Genomic DNA, 16,851 nt, shown 5'->3' on the forward strand with positions numbered 1-16,851 from the left:
GGTGTAGATTACATCTATCAGCCTAATGGAGGTGTAGATTACATCTATCAGCCTAATGGAAGTGTAGATTACATCTATCAGCCTAATGGAGGTGTAGATTAAATCTATCAGCCTAATGGAGGTGTAGATTACATCTATCAGCCTAATGGAGGTGTAGATTACATCTATCAGCTTAATGGAGGTGTAGATTACATCTATCAGCCTAATGGAGGTGTAGAATGCATCTATCAGCCTGATGGAGGTGTAGATTACAGCTATCAGCCTAATGGAGGTGTAGATTACATCTATCAGCCTAATGGAAGTGTAGATTACATCTATCAGCCTAATGGAGGTGTAGATTAAATCTATCAGCCTAATGGAGGTGTAGATTACATCTATCAGCCTAATGGAGGTGTAGATTAAATCTATCAGCCTAATGGAGGTGTAGATTACATCTATCAGCCTAATGGAGGTGTAGATTACATCTATCAGCCTAATGGAGGTGTAGATTACATCTATCAGCCTAATGGACGTGTAGATTACATCTATCAGCCTAATGGAGGTGTAGATTACATCTATCAGCCTAATGGAGGTGTAGATTACATCCCAGTGTTCCAACTTGTAAACAAGGCTGCATTGGATTTCTCTTTTTGCGAATCCGTGCAACCAATGGCAATACTCGTTTTAGGTATAATGCCAGGAGCCGTTTGTGCATTTGACAGCTCTAACACAGTTCCCCCTCCGACACTGTCAAAACAACCGCTATGTGGATGTCGGCTAAAGCGGATCTGATTGAATAGAGCTATAAATATGGACACATACTGTAAGAATTCTGTGTGTTCAGCATATTTGCCCAGATTAATAACGAAACATGAAAGAGTTGATGTGTGTATACTATCCTCTGTATGATGACATTCTATTGATCTCACTCTAATCAGAATTGAAATGACATTTCCTGAATGTATAGTAGAGTGTTAAATTGCCGTCATGAGGAACATAGGTTGATCTTCAGGAACGGTGTGAAAGGACTGGGCATGTAGCACTCCAGGAATGTATTGTTAATTGTCAGCCTTGATGAAATACAGTGCTGCAAACTAACTCTTATTAGAATTAAGGCATGCAGGAAACATACCCTGTAGCACAATAATGCAGGCATCGGTCAGCTCTGTGTGTGTGTATGTGTATGTGTATGTGTATGTGTGTGTGTGTGTGTGTGTGTGTGTGTGTGTGTGTGTGTGTGTGTGTGTGTGTGTGTGTGTGTGTGTGTGTGTGTGTGTGTGTGTGTGTGTGTGTGTGTGTGTGTGTGTGTGTGTGTGTGTGTGTGTGTGGAGGAGGGAATGCACAGAGTTTTGGATGTTCAAGTATTGGTGTTACACACTATATCAATCGATGACAGTCTAAATCCTATCCTACCAAAATGCAATCCACAGACCGATATTTAATTGAATTAGGACAGATTACTCATTGGGTAGACTTTTTTCCCCCCACTCTCTTCGATGCAATGTAATGATAGCACACAATAGGCTTATGGATGAGGACAACACCACTATTTCCGTGATCACAATAACAATCTGTCAATCATCCTGCTGTTCCATGTGGCACACTAATATCTCATGACAAATACACCCTCATTGCCCATCCTTAAATAGCTGGATTTCAGGGTTTTCCAAACATTCTTGTTATTATCATGATTGGATCTTGAAAGAAATAGAAGTGCCCTACCATTGCCAAGGAGAAACCTTGATCTTATTCTTAGGTTGAAAAAAATATGTACTTGCATTCTTCACCTGGTTCCATTGGATATAAACACTTTAATAAGATGCTTTCTCATTGGACATTCTGAAGGTTGAGGATTCTGGTGCTGATTTTCAGGCTTACAGTGCAGTTCTTCCCAAAGACCACTAGGGGGAAGTCAACCCTGTTTATTCACCTCAGTGAGCCGATCCCTAGAAGTGATCAAATCTAAATGTATATAAAAATAAAAAAAACATCTATTTAAAATGATCAGTTGATTGGCATTTACTTTGATGGTGTTTTCCGACATGTTGTAACAATTCAAATACATTTCCCGATTTGTTCCTTTTCAGTGTAGAAGTCTCATGAAAGCCCTATTTTTGTCCTTCTGTACTTCAATTATTTTTAGAATATGTCCTACAGAAGGGTCAACTACCAAATCTAACAGCTATTGTGTTTTCATTTTAAAATCACATTTACTGTAGTTCTGTTTTATAAACTACTATGAATGATCATTATATTACTTGACTGATTACACACACACACACACGGGCGCACACACACACACACACACACACACACACACACACACACACACACACACACACACACACACACACACACACACACACACACACACACACAGAAAGTTCAGACTATCAGAAAGCTTCTAATTAAAGGCCACGCTAGAATGCACCGTAGAGACCCCAGAGGAGCCATGCTCATCTCAGTGTGAATGAATGTAAGAGTACTGGTGATTATTACGAGGAGGGCAGCAAGACATTTCATGTGGCTATGAGGAGCAAGCACACCCCAATTTGTCCATGAATAGATGTCATGACTTGTATAGATTATCATGACTTGTTGTAAGTACTGATGTTGCCATAGCTGCTGACTGTAGTATTCATATTTCCATATTTAATCATGCAACATTTTTTAGGAATCTTTTCTGAAGCACTGTAAATATTCTGGCCAAAATATTTAGTCTATATTTAGTAAAATGTGATTGACTGAAATATTAAAGGTTGTACATATACAATGTGGGTCCCTTTGCTGTACAGAACTTAGGTAAGATGAGATGGTGCGGTGGGGGTCTTGACTGGAGATGTTCATAAACCAAGTAAAAACTTCTGACATGTTCTGACAGTGATGATGAAGGAACGGCAAATGGTGGCATAGCAAGAACGTTAGAATGCTGTGAACTGTGAGGTTGTGCGTTCAGATCCCAGGTGCAGACATGTTGAATACTATAACTGAACATGCCCAATGTCATCAGGTATGTTAGTGTGTCAAAAGGTTGAAAACATAGTATGATATAGTATGTATATACTGTACTCTATATCATATACTGCATCTTATGTAATACATGTATCACTAGCCACTTTAAACTATGCCACTTTCTTTACATACTCATCTCATATGCATATACTGTACTCGATACCATCTACTGCATCTTGCCTATGCCGTTCTGTACCATCACTCATTCACATATCTTTATGTACATATTCTTTATCCCTTTACACTTGTGTGTATAAGGTAGTAGTTGTGGAATTGTTAGGTTAGATTACTCGTTGGTTATTACTGCATTGTCGGAACTAGAAGCACAAGCATTTCGCTACACTCGCATTAACATCTGCTAACCATGTGTATGTGACAAATAAAATTTGATTTGATTTGAAAAACACTGTGTGTGCGTATAACTAGTTCCGTATACTTGTTTTGCTGTCAAATTGAGCAAACACATCATTTTACGTTGATTTAATTTCTGCCAACGTTTTCTCGTGTTGGAGCTAAGTTGGAGCTAACTTCAGGTAGCACTTTGATCGAAAAGTTGAGTAACACAAAAAAAAGGCTGTGGAACCAGTTACGTAATTATATTTATTTGAAAAAACTATATATATATATTTTTTTTTTTACAGTTTACCCTTGTTCAACTGATAAAGATTTTGAAAATAGATTTAATGTTTGAGGAAAAAAGCTATTACTGGACTACAGCTATTGGAATGGTGCATACGATTTGCTGTTTTTTTCTCTCAAAAGTACACCAGTCAAAAGTTTTAGAGCGTCTACTCATTCAATGTTTTTTCTTTATTTTTAATATTTTCTACATTGTAGAATAATAGTGAAGACATCAACACTATGAAATAACACATGTAGTAAGCAAAAAAGTGTAATAACAAATCAAAATATATTTATATTTGAGATTATTCAAATAGTCACCCTTTGCCTTGATGACAGCTTTGCACACTCTTGGCATTCTCTCAACCAGCTTCACCTGGTATATATTTCAATTAACAGGTATGCCTTCTTAAAAGTTAATATGTGGAATTTCTTTCCTTCTTAATGTGTTTGAGCCAATCAGTTGTGCTGTGACAAGGTAGGGGTGGTATACAGAAGATGGCCCTATTTGGTAAAAGACCAAGACCATATTGTAGCAAGAACAGCTCAAATAAGCAAAGAGAAACGAGAGTCCATCATTACTTTAAGACATGAAGCTCATTCAATACGGAAAAATTCAATAAATGTTTGCATTTCTTTAAGTGCAGTCGCAAAAACCATCAAGTGCTATGATGAAACTGGCTCTCATGAGGACCGCCACAGGAAAAGAAGACCCAGAGTTACCTCTGCTGCAGAGGGTAAGTTCATTAGAGTTAACTGCAACTCAGATTGCAGCCCAAATAAATGCTTCACAGAGTTCAAGTAACAGACACATCTCAACATCAACTTTTCATGGGAGACTGCGTGAATCAGGCCTTCATGGTCGAATTGCTGAAAAGATACCACTACTAAAAGGCACCAATAATAATGACAGACTTGCTTGGGCCAAGAAACACGAGCAATGGACATTAGACCGGTGGAAATCTGTCCTCTGGTCTGATGAGTCCAAATTTGAGATTTTTGGTTCCAACCGCTGTGAGATGCAGAGTAGGTGAACGGATTATCTCCGCATGTATGTTCCCACTGTGAAGCATGGAGAAGATGTGATGGTGTGGGGGTGCTTTTCTGGTGACACTGAATGTGATTTATTTAGAATTCAAGGCACACTTAACCAGCATGGATACCACAGCATTCTGCAGCGATACACCATCCCGTCTGGTTTGCGCTTATGACCTAAAATGACCTCAAATAGCCCTTACACAGCCTGGAGGTGTATTTGACCAAGGAGAGTGATGGAGTACTGCATCAGATGACCTGGCCTCCACAATCACCTGACCTCAATCCAATTGAGATGGTTTGGGATGAGTTGGACCAGAGAGTGACGGGAAGGCAGCCAGCAAGTGCTCCACATACGTGGGAACTCCTTCAAGACTGTTGGAAAAGCATTCCTCATGAAGCTGGTTGAGAGAATGCCAAGAGTGTGCAAAGCTGTCATCAAGACAAAGGGTGGCTACTTTGAAGAATCTAAAATATAAAACGTATAAAAAGTAACCACTTTTTTGGTTACTAGATGATTCCACATGTGTTATTTCATAGTTTTGATGTCTTCACTATTATTGTACAATGTGGAAAATAGTCAAAATAAAGATAAACCCTTGAATGAGTAGGTGTGTCAAAACTTTTGACTGGTACTGTATATATTTGGCATTAATGATTGTAGAGGATGTCTTCATTAATCACAGCTTTCATTACACATTGGATATATATTATGGAAATTATAGATTTTCTGTATATTTTGTTGGGCAATGTCACATTTTTCTGCCTAATGTGAAAACTGAGTATTCTACTGTAATTTACAGTACTGTAGCATATTACTTTTAGCACTTCTAAAGGAACAAGCATCTTGCATTGTTTACTATTGGCTTGACTGGTAGTTAAAATGACTAAATTGAAAACATGTACAGTGGGGAGAACAAGTATTTGATACACTGCCGATTTTGCATGTTTTCCTACTTACAAAGCATGTAGAGGTCTGTAATTTTTATCATAGGTACACTTCAACTGAGACGGAATCTAAAACAAAAATCCAGAAAATCACATTGTATGATTTTTAAGTAATTAATTTGCGTTTTATTGCATGACATAAGTATTTGATCACCTACCAACCAGTAAGAATTCTGGCTCTCACAGACCTGTTAGTTTTTCTTTAAGGTTCCCTCCTGTTCTCCACTCATTACCTGTATTAACTGCACCTGTTTGAACTCATTACCTGTATAAAAGACACCTGTCCACACACTCAATCAAACAGACTTCAACCTCTCCACAATGGCCAAGACCAGAGAGCTCTGTAAGGACATCAGGGATAAAATTGTAGACCTGCACAAGGCTGGGATGGGCTACAGGACATTAGGCAAGCAGCTTGGTGAGAAGGCAACAACTGTTGGCGCAATTATTAGAAAATGGAAGAAGTTCAAGATGACGGTCAATCACTCTCGGGGTGGGTCTCCATGCAAGATCTCACCTCGTGGGGCGTCAATGATCATGGGGAAGGTGAGGGATCAGCCCAGAACTACACGGCAGGACCTGGTCAATGACCTGAAGAGAGTTGGGACCACAGTCTCAAAGAAAACCATTAGTAACACACTACGACGTCATGGATTAAAATCCTGCAGCGCACGCAAGGTCCCCCTGCTCAAGCCAGCGCAGGAGTGGCTCCGTAAGAAGCATCGCAAGGTCCTGGAGTGGCCTAGCCAGTCTCCAGACCTGAACCCAATAGAAAATCTTTGGAGAGAGCTATAAAAGTCCGTATTGCCCAGTGACAGCCCCGAAACCTGAAGGATCTGGAGAAGGTTTGTATGGAGGAGTGGGCCAAAATCCCTGCTGCAGTGTGTGCAAACTTGGTCAAGAACTACAGGAAACGTATGATCTTGCATGTACAGTTACATGACCTACAGTATGGTTAAAGCAAGTTAATGTTTCCGTCATTTTCAGATCACTAAACATTATTGATTTAGAAGTCGCCAAGAAAACAGAAGCTGCCTCCGCTATTCCAGCACCATTTCAACTTCAACATCATCAAATCACCTCTGCTTAGTCTAATACAGTCAAAACTAAAAGATACCAAAAATAATTTAGTCCAATCAACATAAGCTAAATATGATGTGGCTGTCCATGGTTCTGATGTCTCTGTGTGTGCGCATTTGTGCAAGAAAAACGTGTTGGTTCACACTACTTGTAGAGAAATGCCAGTGCCATCCTCCTCTCTTTCATGTTGACGAAACGGTCCAAGACTCTGTCAAACACAACACACTTTAAGTTTTTGTTGTCCTAGGCTACCTGGCTAAAATGCTTGCTCGCTATCCTAACTTCCATTCATGGGCCACGTTAGCTAGTTAACATTAGACTTTTACATATAGCTAGCTACATATTGAACTTCCATCCTCTCAGGCCAGGGGTACAACAATGGATGAATTAATGGTTGGATTAGAATTGCCGTTACAATCATTGGCCAGTACAGAGAATTAAGTAAAACCACAAGTCCATCCATGGCTGATTTAGGAAAGGGACACTTTTAGCTAGCTGGCTAGCTAGCCACCTGAAGACAACAACAATTCCAAGATGCAACACTTCAAGTTTTTCTGTCAATGACGTATGCTCCCAATGGGATTTGATAGGAGTGACTCCAAATCCAAGCTGGCTTCCCTTGACACTGTTTTTTGGTGCACCAGGACCATTCACAGTTGAGCTCGCAAAGTATAGCTCAACACGGATTGGCTAATACATTTTTTTTGTCAAGGAAGACCAAATATTGCTGGCTTCCCTTGCCTTCAATGCTACGGGCGTCAACAATGTCATACTCATTTGGACCAGACAGCATCAGATAGATGGCCTACACTTAGAGAGACAAAGGGGCGCTGTTTCAATCGCTCGGATGCTTTCTCCCGTGAGATACATTTATCCTCTTGTGAATTTAAGGAAAATGATGAAACTCAGAGAGACGAAAGAAAAAATGTGTTTTTCAAATGTTTTATTGGTCCATTTTTGGGGGAAGCCTGGCTTCTCTTGGCATCCATGAATACACGGCACCGCATACTTGAGAAAATAATACCAAAGCAGGCCACGTTTTTCCTTTTTTCAAATCTGAAGTAGAATTGCAAAAATGATCTACATGTATAAAAACAGGTCAGAGGTGTCCAGGAGAACCGAAGTGTCCTCTTTTGAGCCATTCATTCTACAAGGTCAGGTCATTCAGGGAGTAGCTCCTCTTTATTGCTACTTCTCCCAGTTCCAATAACACAATGGTTGAATTCCTATTCTCCCTCAGAGACCTAGTGATTAAAGGGACACCTCTCCAGAAGATTCCATCATTCTTAATGTGAGATGGGGGTCTGGAGGGGTACGCCAACCCCCCAAAGGGGTGCTCTGTGGCCCTCTGTGGTGAACAGACTGATCTGAATGGGCCCCCTTCAAGGGAAAGAAAAGAGCCTCACCAGAGGTTGGTTTTGGGATCTGTCTCATTGATCCAGCTGCCTTTGAAATGAATGTATTGGCCCAGTTTCCCCTGTTCATATGGAGTATGGACAATGACTCAGCCTTTATTATAGCGCTGTACTATTCAAGGAATGCCTCATAATGCCTGAGTTTGAGTATGACTCCCCTGTCGTACAACTCATCACCTCACTCCAACATACAAGGACATCAGAGGACAGGCAAAGCAAATCAATAGAGAATGGGTAAATTGATTTCAGTTGGTACAAGGACTTCCATTTAGTCTAAAGTGTCACTCGAGGCTAAATAAAAAGATATGACGACAAAACAATATTGAACGCTATCTCGAGACTCTGGTTTACAATGAAGCCGAAAATGTGTCCTCAAAAGTGACTAGATGGAGGCCTTGGAAAGCCAAAATGAACACAAGTAATTTACAGGGAGGGGCTTATCAGAGCATTTTCATTATCAGTCTAGTTGACAGGCTGATGCTAAGCCACACCCTGTTAGGAGCACAACCAGGACAGAGCCAAATGTGAGGAAGACATCAGGAATGAAAAGGCCAGTTACTAAAGTTAATTTCTTTATTTGTTTCTGTTTAACTTTGGAACTGTAAAATGCTGTTGCCTGTAGCCAGTTTACACATGCTACTGTAACTCCTGAAATAAATAAAAGCAGTGGTGTAGTGTCATCATGTAAACAAACAGCAATGCTATGTATTACATTCAAGCAGCACTTTTCACTGAGGTCTTAAAACACTCATAATTGCATGGGGTTAATTCATCCCATCCACTGACAATATGTAGCATCCACCTGGGTGATGCACGGCAGCCATTTTGGATTGTAAATAACATGGTGGGCTTTTCAACACATGGGTTGTGTTCCCCTGCTCAGACGTTACATTCATCAACCAATGATTGCGTGCCACATCATCAACTGTGCCGTCGGGGACCAGATTGCTATAACACGATGTGGTTAGCTGATACGTAAAATACCTAGCCAGGTGTTGAAAGATCTGGCATGCATCAGTATGACTGACTGACTGACTGTCATCAGATTCATGCTTACCATATCAGAGAGTGAGTCTAACTTTCCTCCACATTAAACCAAATAAGTTAAACATAGGTCATAATAAGACGTGACAAAGAAAATTACAAAACAAATGCCACTTTATTTAAATTCAAGACTCAAATTCAGACAATTTGAGTCTTGAATTTAAATTTTAATTCAGACAATGTATAAAATCAGTCGGTTTTTCCACTCAGTAAAAATAAGTAATTACTTGCATGTTATAGTCTACAGACAACTGTTAAATCATTGGGAATAATTTCACTATACACACACACAGTGTGCCAAACAGTATAAACTCACTGTTGTCAAAACCACATTCAAACAGGAAAGAATGGTTCTCCTGTTATGATTTTGAGAAGAGAGCATAGAGAGGTGTCGACACAGAGAGAAGGTCAATATAAGGACACATGGTTGTGTTCCCCTGCTCAGGTGTTGTTGATGCATGCCAATCTTACAATTCCTGGATTGGCATTTAACGTATCAGCTAACCACGTTATAGAAATCTGGTGCTAGACTCCACAGTCGATGACATGGCACTTCAAGGAAAAATCTACTTAAAAACTGTCTTCTGTATTTTTTTCCTTAGTCCACTGTTGATACAGTCCCAAAGTGTTTTGCATGTCAGCAGTAAAGTTTTTAAGATATTGGACTTTCAAGAAGCAAAGTTGTCACTTGAAACTTCACGATGAAGTGACACTTGGCTTCTTAAAAGTCCAATATCTTGAAAAGTTTACTGCTGACATGCAAAACACTTTGGGACTGTATCAACAGTAGACTAAGTAAAAAAAGACCAAATGATAGTTTTTGAGTGGAGTTTTCCTTTAACCCAAGCAACATCTGAGCAGGGTAACTCAGCCCTTTACACAGGGAGTCTTTGGCAAGGCATCATTTCTGTCCATTTGTTTTGTACTGAACACACGTATCAGACAATACTGAAACACTAGGAAATAATTCAAATTGAAGCTAATGTTTTTCACTGGTAACATATGGATTAATATGAGTCTGGACACTATTGTCACATGGCCTAACTCTTTCTAATCATCATCCAACAGCTGCCTGAAGGTATGATCAATTTAGTTATAAAGTCAAATACTACAACAGATGCCATAATGGATTGGATTTATATAGAGGCTTTCTACCGAGGTACTGAAAGCACTTTACATAGTAAGTGGGAAACTCACCTCATCCACAACCAATGATGACTCACTATATTAACACTTGTCCATTGGAAAATTGCTGCATTATTGAGTCAGAAACTGGCAACATTTTCAGAGTTTTCAAGAAGAGGTACATACATGTATACCATGCCTCTAGTGGCACTCTTCATTCCGTCCTACAGTGGGTCATTCCTGCAGTGGGTCATTCCTGCAGCGGGTCATTCCTACAGTGGGTCATCCCTGCAGTGGGTCCTTCCTGCAGTGTCCACGACTCTGGCGCATAGAACTCAAGTGATCAGAGGTCTAAAGGTCCTCGATAATATTTCAGAACAAACCGGTTAAAAAATAAAAATGTTTTAGATAATATAGTCTTGAATGTAACCTCTCATGCAGTTTAAGTGTAATGGTTACTCAATCCTGCCACTGCTGGCCTAGCCTGGCCACTGGGATAGGAACCCTCTGAGACCTTGTGCTGTGCTTCAACTTGGCCAATTAGCAACCAGTAAGTCAGTAAATGGAAATTCTTGAGATTGAAAACAAATGTAAAAAAAATATATATATATATATATTTTAATTTAAAGACAAACTAAACCAGAAATAATAAACACATGGAAATGTAGGAATACTGTTGAACCCAAATAAAGAAAAAAACGCAAATGGTGACAGACGAGACAAACAATGCCTTTTTGGCCAACGCATTGTAAACGTATCTCAGCTTCTCCTCGATTGACATGTCAGGGAACAAATTAAAGATACAATTTGCAATTGATTTGTCTTGAACACATTTCTGAACTGAAACATTGTACAGTCCAATAACACATTGTTTGGTGTTAAGATTAGAAATTATTAGATACAGGCCCTCAAATACTGTATATACTGAACATAAATATATACACAACATGCAACAATTTCAGTGAGTTTACAGAGTTACAGTTCATATGAGGAAATCAGTCAATTGAAATAAATGAATTAGGCCCAGCTATTGGTGGGCATAGGGCCACCCACTGGGGAGACAGCTTTTCCCCACAAAAGGGCTTTATTACAGACAGGAATACTCCTCAGTTTCATCAGCTGTCTGGGTGGCTGGCCTCAGACGATCCCACAGGTGAAAATGCCGGATGTGGAGGTCCTGGGCTGGTGTGGTTAAAAGTGGTCTGCGGTTGTGAGGCCGGTTGGACGTACTAAATTCTCTAAAACGTCATTGGAGGCGGTTTATGGTAGAGAAATTGACATTCAATTCTCTGGCAACAGCTCTGGTGGACATTCTTGCAGTCTACATGCCAATTGCATGCTCCCTCAAAACTTGAGACATCTGTGGAATTGTGTTTTGTGAAAAAAACGCACATTTTAGAGTGGCATTTTATTATCCCCAGCACAAGGTGCACCTGTGTAATGATCATGCTGTTTAATCAGCTTATTGTTATGGCAGACCTGTCTGGTGGATGGATTATCTTGGCAAAGGAGAAATGCTCACTAACATGGATGTAAACAAATGTGTGCATATGGAACATTTCTGGGATTTTCTTTATTTCAGCTCATGAAACATGGAATCAACACTTCACATGTTGCATTCATATTTTTGTTCAGTATACAATAAATGGGAAAAAATTATTTAACTTAAAACGTGGTGTTCGTAGAGGTTCAATAAATCTTCTGTTGAACTAGTCACGAGGCATAGGGCTGGTAATAAGAGCCATGTGCAGCCGTTAACCGTTGAAGGTAACAATTTAAATCACGGACGCCAAACACTTTCATCATAAGAACAAGCTGAAATTAGGCAGGATTGATACATTCAGTGTGCACACTCCCCACCTTTCAAGAGAGGAACAAGTTAAGGTAAGAGTGACAGAAAGCCTTCACAGGAAACAAAACAATGATTTTGTCATCCGATATAATGCTGTGTGAACATGTTAAAGGTTGACTCAGTGAAATGACGTTGCCACGAGCAGCACAGGAGATATTGAGACGAGCGAGATGCAAGACTTCACTCTCACACAGTATCTGTGCATGTGCACGGGTTCGCTTCACGCTGTTCACAGCTTGGTAGCCAGGGCACCAAAACAGCGGAGAAGTTGAGCTTCAACGCTCTTAGTTGTTGTGGAAATTGACCAACTATGCGGTTTACTTTCTGCATCTACGCCACATCGCTGAATCTACATATCAATACGGAGTTAGTGTTACGATAACCATTGACCAAAACAAAGCACTCTCTGAACTCTGATGGGTATACTGCAAAGATCAGGGGGGTCCCGAGTGGTGCAGCAGTCTAAGGCACTGCATCTCAGTGCTAGAGACACACTACAGACACCCTGGTTCGAATCCAGGCTGTATCATAACCAGCCGTAATTGGGCGTCGCATTGGCCCAGCGTCGTTTGGCCGTAGTAGGCAGTCATTGTAAATAAGAATTTGTTCTTAACTGACTTGCCTAATTAAAGGTTAAATAAAAAATAAGATCAAATAGTTAGCTAGTTGCCTAAATATTCTGAAATACGTTTTTAGAAAGATATGCTTGAAATGGGCATATGACCAAAAATACATATCTACGTATAGCATTCTTAATGATCCAGAAAATGGATTGTTATTTCTGGTTGTTTATCAGTTAGCAGGCTAACTCATTGATCCTGCTTTGTAGTATACCCCTCTGGACTTCAAGTAGACATAGGCCTACAATCAGAGTAGTGTCCAGACACAACTGTCTTTTATTCCTGAACGGGCTGGACAATCTTCCCTGTGTTCAAGCACATGACTGTGTGTGTGTGCGCATGCATGTCAGTAAGCCTGTGAATGTCTTGCTGCACATAAAAGATATGCACAAGCGTATGAGTACACACTTGTGCTCTATTTATTCCTCATTAGGACTCTGAAGACAGAAGGCCGCAGAGTTGCTGTATGTTCAAAACTAGCAGATGTAACGGATGTGAAACGGCTAGCAGTGTGCGCTAAATAGCGTTTCAATCGGTGACGTCACTTGCTCTGAGACCTTGAAGTAGTAGTTCCCCTTGCTCTGCAAGGCCCGCGCTTTTGTGGAGCGATGGGTAACGACGCTTCGTAGGTGTCAGTTGTTGATGTGTGCAGAAGGTCCCTGGTTCGCGCCCGGGTATGGGCGAGGGGACTGTTACACAGTATACACATTATACTGTTACACAGACATCAAATCCAAAGCCCACTGGAAAAAAAAAAATCTGAAAATCATAAAAAAAATCATTTCTCTACTGGCTCTACAATGGGTGGAGGAGGGGAGAAGAGAGTTGAGGAGGGTGGAGTGGAGAATGGCCGAGGAGAGTGGGGAGTCGAGGGGAGATTGGAGGAGGGGTGCAAGATGGCCGAGGAGGGTCGAGGACGGGAGGGGAGGGTGGAGGAAAAGAGTCTGTGGCTTATAAGTGGCAGTCTTCTCCTCTTGATCAAAATGCCCTTTTAGTTTTTAACCGCTAGGCTAAACTGTCATGTTGGCATAATGTATGCCAACATGACAGCAGGGATCTTACTCACATTCACATAGATACACATAGTTAACACAGAACTAAAGTCTTGTGTAATTGGTAAAATGCTCATTTAAGTTCTGGTTCCACACGTTGAGAGAAGATATCGAAAAAGGATCAGACCCGGAACAAAGACCTCCACCTTCTCTCTCTCTGCAGGTTACGGCATGTCTATGGGTCAAATGTCCCCTCTCCTTCCGAAACACCTGCGAAATCGTGATTTGTCCAAAGTACCGAAACTAATACCGCTCGTTATCTCACGCATCCCATTGCATCATTACAGATCTACAATACAATTTCTGTTTACTTTAGTCTGCACACACGAGTATTCATCTACAGGGCTCACCTGTAAGAGACATTGGTGTGATTTCCCTGTCAAACTAAAAGATTAAATAAAACATCTACAGATGCTATTCCCTTGAACATGCCCTGTGTGCTGCCCTACCTGACTGCTGTCACAGCTTTTCAGAAGGGGCACAAGTTTCTCTCAGCTCTTCCAGTATGGCTCAGTTTGTACCAGGGTCAGGTAATATACACCACAAACCATAAGAACACATTGCACAGTTTCAAGTGATGGGATCTCAGCAAGGAATGTCCCAGTGAGGTTCCCCTCCTCCTCCTCCAGCAGGAATTGCATTGCTTCCAGCTGTCCCTTCTCAAACCGTGACTTGCGAGCAGTGGTTTAGCTCTCATGTCCCATTACACCATCCACAGGTCCCAAGCCCCCACCACAGTATGCAGAGACAAGGTCGTTTCTGCTGCTCTGTTTAAGACTGTACGCACATTGAGTGTACAAAATATTATGAACACCTGCTCTTTCCATGACAGACTGACCAAGAAAATCCAGGTGAAAGCTACTGAATGATCCCTTATTGATGACACTTGTTCAATCCACTTCAAATTCCGTGTAGATGAAGGAGGGACAACAGGTTAAAGGATGTGTAAGCTTTCAGACATGGATGGTGTGTGTGTGCCATTCAGAGGGTGAATGGGCAAGACAAATATTTAAGTGCCTTTGAAAGGGGTATGGTAGTAGGTGCCAGGCGCACTGGTTTGAGTGTCAAGAACTGCAACACTGCTGGGTTTTTCATGCGCAACAGTTTTCCGTCTGTATCAAGAATGGTCCACCCCCCCCAAAGGACATCCAGCCAACGTGATATAACTTTGGGAAGCACTGGATTCAACATGGGCCAGCATCCCTGTGGAACACCTTCGACACCATGCCCTGACGAAGTGAGGCAAATCAATATTAGGAAGGTGTAGGGTTGTGGCGGTCATGAAATTTTGTCAGCCGGTGAAAATAACTGCCGGTCTCACTGTAATTGACCGTCAATTAACATAAACACGTTAAGCATCTCCTGGCTTCCACGCAGCCTACAAGCCACTGATGTAGAACTTTGGAACATCTACATTTTAAAAAGTCGAATAAATCAATGTAATATAGCCTACGCCATCACGATAAATCCATTACAGGTCTAAAGAAACATGATATGAAGAATAGGTAGCCTATTTCAGAAGAGCAGAATCTGGCTATGCCATATGGCTCTGGGCGCAGACAAAATTTGCTTAGAATTCCGTGGTATTATTTTACACTATGAAGAATATATTTTTGAACATACAGTGGGGGAAAAAAGTATTTAGTCAGCCACCAATTGTGCAAGTTTTCCCACTTAAAATGATGAGAGGCCTGTAATTTTCATCATAGGTACACTACAACTATGACAGACAAAATGAGAAAACAAAATCCAGAAAATCACATTGTAGGATTTTTAATGAATCTTTTTGCAAATTATGGTGGAAAATAAGTATTTGATCAATACTTTGTTATATACCCTTTGTTGGCATTGACAGAGGTCAAACGTTTTTGGTCCCAGCTCTCTGCAGGTCATTCACCGTGTGGTTCTGGGATTTTTGCTCACCGTTCTTGTGATCATTTTGACCCCACGGGGTGAGATCTTGCGTGGAGCCCCAGATCGAGGGAGATTATCAGTGGTCTTGTATGTCTTCCATTTCCTAATAATTTCTCCCACAGTTGATTTCTTCAAACCAAGCTGCTTACCTATTGCAGATTCAGTCTTCCCAGCCTGGTGCAAGTCTACAATTTTGTTTCTGGTGTCCTTTGACAGCTCTTTGGTCTTGGCCATAGTGGAGTTTGGAGTGTGACTGTTTGAGGTTGTGGACAGGTGTCTTTTATACTGATAACAAGTTCAAACAGGTGCCATTAATACAGGTAATGAGTGGAGGACAGAGGAGCCTCTTAAAGAAGAAGCTACAGGTCTGTGAGAGCCAGAAATCTTGCTTGTTTGTAGGTGACCGAATACTTATTTTCCACCATAATTTGCAAATTCATTAAAAATCCTACAATGTGATTTTCTGGATTCCCTCCCCCTCATTTTGTCTGTCATAGTTGAAGTGTACCTATGATGAAAATTACAGGCCTCTCTCATCTTTATAAGTGGGAGAACTTGCACAATTGGTGGCTGACTAAATACTTTTTTGCCCCACTGTAGCTGAATAAAACACAAAGGTCAAATGATTTCTGTGGGAGAGCGCACACATGGCTATTCTGTGTTAGGTTAACAAAGAAACAAGTTCTCCTATATGCTTCATTTAGAGTTATTTCTGCAACCTTAGTTGTGATAAACGTTGGGCTATATGTTTCGATTTTTAATACATTCTAAGCCTGCATGATGCGACTGAGGATTTGAAAAAAATTGCATGAAAGGCATGACCTCTGCTTTGGTTCTTGTGCAGGCTGCACACACTTCATCAGTAACGCCCCCTAAAAAAACATGCCTTTTGCAGCCAAAGTGGACATTATGCCCTTGGGCTGAACATAATCATTATAATTCCCTTCTCCCGGCTGCCAATCGCCTTGCTCCAAAGCACCCCTCACTCACATGGCTCTCTCAGATATCTCAATTATTTTTAACCAATGCCCATCATGTGATCGTGTCCTTCTTACAGGCATCTCAGCTAAGTAGGCTACAAGTGAAGACAGACACACGCAACTGTGCTCGTCCCTCTTATCGAATTCCGAGGCGCATATTGAAGATGTTAGAAG

Source organism: Oncorhynchus mykiss, chromosome 6, assembly GCF_057628025.1.
Source record: "Oncorhynchus mykiss isolate SJ-2025 chromosome 6, ASM5762802v1, whole genome shotgun sequence".
Classification (NCBI taxonomy): domain Eukaryota; kingdom Metazoa; phylum Chordata; class Actinopteri; order Salmoniformes; family Salmonidae; genus Oncorhynchus; species Oncorhynchus mykiss.